Source organism: Phoenix dactylifera, chromosome 15, assembly GCF_051530095.1.
Source record: "Phoenix dactylifera cultivar Ajwa chromosome 15, Ajwa_hap1_PhDact_Kaust_v1.1, whole genome shotgun sequence".
NCBI lineage: Eukaryota > Viridiplantae > Streptophyta > Magnoliopsida > Arecales > Arecaceae > Phoenix > Phoenix dactylifera.
Window position 1 is genome coordinate 9314797 of NC_143204.1, and position 7135 is coordinate 9321931.

The window sequence follows — 7135 nt, forward strand, 5'->3', positions numbered from 1 at the left end:
ATTCTTTTCTGAGGGGTTACTGGAAAAGAACGAGAAGGGGTCGACTATTAATACCCCGTCCCCTGAAGCATCTCGCCTAACAGAATGCGAGAAACCGGTCATTAATGCTCCCTTCTTCGAAGCGTCTCGCTTGATGGAATGCATGAGGCCAGCTTTCAACGTTTCGATCTCTGGAGCGCTCTCCATAATGACCAGCATTTAGTGTCGTGATTCGGGAAGATTTGCTAAGGCCATTTTGAGGCCCGCCACGTGGCGGTTCCCGGCTTGCTTAATCGCTCGGGCTATCCGATCGGAGCCATTGCAGTGGGTTATATAAGACCTGAGGAGGGCCCTAGGATCGTTATTTGATCTTCTTCTGCTCTTGGTCCTTTTCTCTCAGCCGCCATTGTCGTGGCGTTCGAGCTTTCCTTTGGGCGCTCCGGGAGTTTTCGTTGACCTCTGCGTCGGGCACTACTTTCACCCCTCGGCGGTCATTCTCCTTCTTTTCCCGATCATCTTCTTCGGCGAGCTTTTGGGTAGGCATTTTATCCCTTTTCTTGATCGCTCGGAGAGTCTTTTATCTTCTCTCTCTTTGTAATCTTGTGACCAAGGCAATGGAATTGCCGACAAGGGCCTCGATGTTCGATGTAGGTCCATCCCAAGCTCAGGCCTCTTTCAATGTGGGGGAGGCCGAACTTGAGGCGGGCCCGAGCCCGTATGGGACTGGCTTGCTCATGAGTGATGAGGATCTGGGCTCGGTCCGAGCTCGATTTTTCATTCCTCCGGAGTTCGTCCTCGAGCTCCCGGACCTCGGAGGGCGAGTCACTAACCCGCCTAGTGGTTGGGTCGGAGTGTACGTAGAGACGCTCCGAGCAGGGCTGAGGTTCCCTCTGCATGGGTTTGTGGAAGAGCTTTTGATGGCCTATAGTCTGGTGCCTGCATAGCTCACCCCGAATTCGTGGAGAATAATCATCGGTTTTCTCGCTCTTTGCCTCACACATAGTCTATCCCCCTCAGTAAACGTCTTTAGGAGTTGCTTCATTTTAAAAGGCAACTCCGTGGACAAAGGGTGATGGTATTTCTCCCCCCGAGGAGGCCGCAAGCTTTTTAGGGGCATGCCTACTTCCATCCATGGATGGAAGGATAACTTTTTCTTTGTTTTCTCCAAGCGGTCGTGGGGATTTAATCCGACCTGGAGCATTCCGCTGGCTTCGGCGAATAACAGGCTCCCATAGTTATCGCAGTCCGAGCAGGAGGTCTTAGATAGTTTGCTCAGACTGAAAGGAACTCCTCGGCTCCTTGACCTGCTCAGCGAAGAGGCTTTAGTGAATCTTGGTCTGAGCCCAGTTCGTCCCGAGGGTAAGAGTAGCTTAGCCTCTTCTTCTCCCTTTTCATGCTAGATTCTGATAAGAAGGTTCTGTGGTGAATCTGATGACGAAGTATTTCTATTTTAGAAGTTTTTCATTTGAAGTTTAGAAGTTTCCATTGTGGATCTAGTCATAGAAAGTTGAAAGAAGATTGACGTAAGAAACAGACTGCCAAGAAGAGAAGCAATGTATCATGTGTGAACAAAAAGGTTTGCTGTAGAAAGTCTCAGTGGCCACACTCAGTATTGGGGATAGGTTGAATGGTGCCATGTACAATGGAAGTCAAGGATGGAATTCTTGCTATTCAATACTAAATAAATGGTTTACATGTCTTCCAAGCACTTAAACTGAAATTATAAATGGTTTAATTATACTAATTAGTATAAATTGAAGTACAAATAGATGCTTGATGAAAAAAATATTTGTCAAAGCACCACTGGGCTCAGAAATGCTTGCAACTTTGAGGTTATACAGTCATGGCTATCCCCCTAATAAGTAGAGCTGCGAGTTGGTTGGTAGGTCAGGTATTTTCTTGATCTAGATCCAATGCCATTCAAATTTGGGACCAATTTCTAGACCAAAACTAATCCGCATAAATGTTGGGTTTCGTCAGGTCCGGTTGGGGTCCAGTAAGGAAAAATTTGGACTGCGCAACTCTGATCCAAGTCCAACTCCATGTTTTTTCTCTCTTTTTTTTTAATCGTTTCCTTCAGTCCAAGCTCAACCACAAATTGAGAAAAAATTGCCAGCTAATCATGAATATATATTTAACTTTATTATATGGCAATTATATATATGGGTTGGGTCCCGGAATTACTTAATCCGTTTTCTTTCATATATTAACCAAGTAGGGGTCGGCTCAAGGCCGGGTTAAAAATAAATGAAAGATCCAAAGCTATGCAAAAGTGGATTTGATATATGTATATGTAGGGCTGCAAATGGGTCGGGTTGGGTCGGGTCCTAGGTGACCCCGATCCGACCCGGTTGCATGTTCGGGTCCTAATTTTGGACCCAGACCCGACCCGGTTGAAAAACGGATCGGGTCGGGTCGGGTCCATACCTACCCCGATGGGTCATTCGGGTCGGGTCGGGTCCGGATCTGGTCGGGTCCGGGTAAATGGCATCTATGACACGTGGTGAATATCATGTCGCCCTTAATGATGATGGGACGGCTAAAGATATGGGCGGCCCCCCTCCCCTTTCCCATCCGAAATCGGGTAAAAAACTCAAATTAATTAATTAACATTTTCATAAATAGTAAGATTATTTTTTTAAGAGAAAACGAACTAAAAAAAAAAAGAGATAGTGGCTTAGCTTTTTCTTTTGGTTTTTTGGGCTGCAGGGCAGTGGAAATGGAAGGAGCCACAGTGGCTGCTGCAGCACCACTCTTACGGTCTTACCAGTCTTTCTTCGCAGAGGGATCCACACCACACTGCAGTAGATCGAGCAAATCAAAACTATATTGAGAAAAAAAAAAGAGAGAGAAAAAATATAAAAAGATGAAAAATAAAAAAGAAGTTGATCTTACCGTGCATCTTCTTCTTCTCTTCCTTGGAGATTCTCTAGTTCTTGCTGAAAGGATGGAAAATCAAGAGACAGAGGAGAGAAATCGGAATAGAAAGGGTTTTAGTCTTTGAGATGAGGTATCTTGAAGAAGCTGATGGAGGTTTTAACTTTTGAGGGAGTTAGGGTTTGAGGAAGACTAGATCGTTGAGGAAAGAAGCTCGGAGTCTGTCGATCTAGAGGGATTTAGAGCCTTAGAGGTCAATCTTTCCCATGCAGCAAGATTTCAGGCTCTCACCGCTCGGAGTTGGTTGATCAGTTGATGGAAGCGGCAAAGGTGTGAATGGGTAGGCTAGTAGTTTAGTCAATAGAAGAAAACCTGGAAACCCTAAGGAACGGGGGTCGGTGGATGGAAGAACTGAAGAACCTCAAAACCCTCAAAGACTAGATGGAATGTGGCGGAGAACCAGAGAAGAAGTTGCTAGAGAAGAGAATAGAGATGGACAGACTCATGGAGTACCTATAGTGATCGGTGGATGGAAGAACCGAAGAACCTCAAAACCCTCAAGGATGAAAGATCGGATGGTAAGTGGAACAGGGGAAGAGAACCAGCGTCCAGGGAAGAAGTCTCTAGAGAAGAGATCGAGAGAATGGAGACGGACAACGACGGACTGATGGAGAATGGACAGTGGACTGGAGAATGCAGTACGGCGCCTGAGTAGGACCACGTGGGCGGCCGAAGGCGAGAAGGCAGGATTTAGGCATTTAGCTTTATATAGTAACGGGTCGGGTCGGGTCCCGGATCAAGATTGGATGAACCCGACCCGACCCGAAAAATAGATCGGGTCTAAATTTAGGACCCGACCCGGCCCCGCGGGTCCTAAAATTCGGGTCGGGTCGGGTCTAAAGCGGGTCGGGTCGGGTCGGGTCCCGGGTCGACCCGACCCATTTGCAGCCTTATGTATATGTATATGCATGTATATGTATATGCATGTATATATATATGTGTGTATATATATATGTATATATATTTATATATATGTATGTATATATATGTTTATGTATGCGTATGTGTATATATAGCAAAGGTGGTGTACATCAAAATTCAGTTACTCTTTAGTCATCATGCTATTATCTAACCATAGTTTCCAATGAGATGATGCTGGGTTTTTTTTTTTTTGGTAAATCGGCGGCTCACACTTGGCGAGTGTGAAAAGAGCCAACAAAATCAAAAAGCAAAATACTGTGCAAAGGCATGGGCACAGCCCCGTGGTCTAGCCAGAAAAAACCTCCCGAGTGATGAGCTGCGAAGGAAGCAACCCAGTTTGCAGCACCGTTTGTCTTTCGATATACGTGCGTGTTCTGATGAGAATCAGTCTCCTCCAGTGCTCTGCGAATATCATGGACCAGCGGCCGGTCCTCGACTGAGCACCTCCATCCCCGAATCCACTCAATCACCGTAGTCGAATCCTCCTCAAGGAGGATGCGACCCGCACCTAGTACCCGCCCCGCATAGGAGACACCCTCCTAGGCCGCCCGAAGCTCAGCGGTCACTACTGACGAGTCAAAAATCCTCCGCCCACCTGCCGCCACAAACCTCGCATCGTGATCCCTGATGACAAATTCCACACCTCCGCAACTTCCGTCCTCTGCGACGCTCCCATCGAATGTTCACCTTGAGATAGCCAGGGGGTGGGGGCACCCAGGATACCAATATCGTCCTGGATGCTGTAAGAGCAGAATGGGAGCCCCAGATGTCCCTGACTAACCTAGTAGGTAAAGTCTCAATGGTGCCGGTGATCTCCGCCGCATGCCGTAGAGCTCGGTCCGCCACCACCCTCGGGTGGGAGCTATCGCCGTCGAAAACTTGTGTATTCCTATTCAGCCAGCAATAATAGGCCAGATAGGCATCACGAGTCCTCCTCTCCTTTCATTCGAACCCCCGAGCTGAGGCCTCCAAATGCCGTAGGAACTCCTCGGTGGACACCCACATCTGCCCCTAGTCAGGCTGAGCTGAGGCACATCTCCATATTTGACTGGTTCTCGGGCACCCAAAAAGAACATGGTAAATGGACTCCTCCATCGCCTGACAAGCTCCACATCTGGCAGAAATCCTCACTCCCTGCCTCACCAACACTCTACTGGTAGGTAAACACCCTCAGGCCACCTTCCACAGGAACAAGGCCACTCAGGGGTGAATGTGCATCCTCCATATCCAGCTGCAATCCATCTGTCGCATTGAGGGCCCTCTGCCTACCCACGAGAGGTCCCGGGCACCCACAGTCATCCTCCCAGTCCGACTCCACACCCTCCTATCTGCTACCCCCCCTTTGGGATCGGCAGAGCTAGAACACGCTTAGCAAGGTGCTCCCCGAATACCTGCCGGACGAGGCCCTCGTCCCACCTCTGCTCCCCCTAGGCAAACAGGGCACACACTCTGCACCCCTCCAACCAGCCATGGTCAATCACGGTGGGCCAGCCCTGCAATGCTACCTCAGATAGCCACTTGTCCTCCAACATGCTGATCGTCCGACCATCCCCAATCTTCCATTTGATCTCCGGTATCACTCCTGGGGCGCGGGCGCAGATCTCTCTCCAAATAAAAGAAGCTCCTCGGCCAGCACATAGGGTGAACTGGAGGCCTAGATCCCCGTACTTCGCCCTCAACAGCAAGCCCCAAAGGCTCTCAGGCTCTAGTAGAAACCTGGCTGCCATCCTGATCGCCAATAACTCCCTCCGCTCAATCAGAGAATGGATACCAAGCCCTCCCCTGCTAGTCAGCAGGCAAATAGACTCCCATGCCACAAGGTGAATACCCTCTCTACCTCCCCGCCGTCCCCAAATAAAGCTGCGAAACATCCTCTCCAACCCGTGAATCGCTGCAAGAGGAACCAGGGTATTGGAAAGCAAGTAAATGGGGATGGAGCTCAATACTAACAGTACTAGAGTGACTCGCCCCATCATCGACAATGCACCCACCTGCCAGCTCTCCAATCTGCATCTGATGCCCAGCTCCATAGATGTGCACTCCCCCCTGTGTAGGCGACGTCCTGTAATAGGGACCCCGAGATATGTAAGGGTCCCCTCCTGCTCGCCGATCCCCATAATGCTCATGATAGGATGCTTCGCCCTCTGGTCAGTCTTCGGGCTGAAAAAAATGGCAGATTTGGTCAGGTTGACCTGCTGACCTGACGCACCACAGTATGCCCCCAAGATCCTGCTAATAACCCGAGCTGATCCACTCGTCGTGCGAGCCAAAAGTATACAGTCATCAACGAATAGCAAATGTGAAATCCTGGTGTCCCGGCTGCCGGGCCGTAAACCTCCATCTCCTGCCCCTCAGCTGCCTGTCTGAGCGCTCGAGACAGAAAATCTGCGCATAAGATGAACAATAGTGGTGACAAAGGGCAGCCCTATCTCAGCCCCACTGACGACTCGAAGAAGCTCGATGGTGAGCCGTTGACCAGTAAGGCAAAGGACGGGGACAGTATACACCCGAGCACCCAACTGATCCACTGTGGATGAAAACCAAACCCCTCCAAGCATCGCCGCACAAACTCCCATCTCATCTTGTCATATGCCCGCTCCATATTGAGCTTGACACCCATCAAGCACCGACACTTAGGCGCTTTCTGGAGGTCAGCCATGAACTCATGAGCAATGAGGACGTTGTCGGAGATGGATTGCCCCCCAACGAAAGTCCTCTGCTCAGGGCAAATGAGTCTGGGTAGAATATCCCTCATCCTCTGGACCAGGACCCTCACCACCACCTTATACAAGGTGGTGCACAAACTAATCGGTCAATAGTGGCTCGGCTCAACCGGATCCTATCTCTTCGGAATCAATGTGATGAAGGTCCTCCTCCACTCCTCGGGCATCTCCGCGGACACAAAAAACTGCTGGACTGCTGCAACCACCTCCTATCTGACTATGTGCCAGTACCTCCTAGAGAAAAAAGGGGGGAATCCATTCGGACTCGGGGCTCTATCCTCGCCCAATGACCAGAGGGCCGCCCGTACCTCCTCCCCGGACACCTAACTAACCAAAACTACATTCTCCTCCACTAACACCTGCCTCCCTGGCACCGGTCCGCAAGCTCCTCCAACCAAACCCCCTGACTTGGTCCATCTGTCACAAAAAAACTACACCAAGGTCCTCCTGACTATCTCCTGGTCCTCTGACACCTACCCACTGCTATCCCTGATCCGGCCAATCCGGTTCCGCTGTCTCCAGATGATAGTCGATTGGTGAAAAAATCTGGTATTCCGATCCTCCTCCCTGATCCA

At 49.8% G+C, this 7135-nt stretch overlaps 1 long non-coding RNA gene across 1 annotated transcript; it reads right to left on the minus strand.

The window, feature by feature from the left end:
* Positions 1 to 2661: 2661 nt before the first annotated feature.
* Positions 2662 to 3929, minus strand: LOC149751210 (uncharacterized). The gene is made up of 2 exons (XR_016398572.1): positions 2875 to 3929; positions 2662 to 2778 (listed from the first exon to the last, which is right to left on the minus strand). It is a non-coding gene; the product is annotated as an uncharacterized LOC149751210 (long non-coding RNA).
* Positions 3930 to 7135: the final 3206 nt, after the last annotated feature.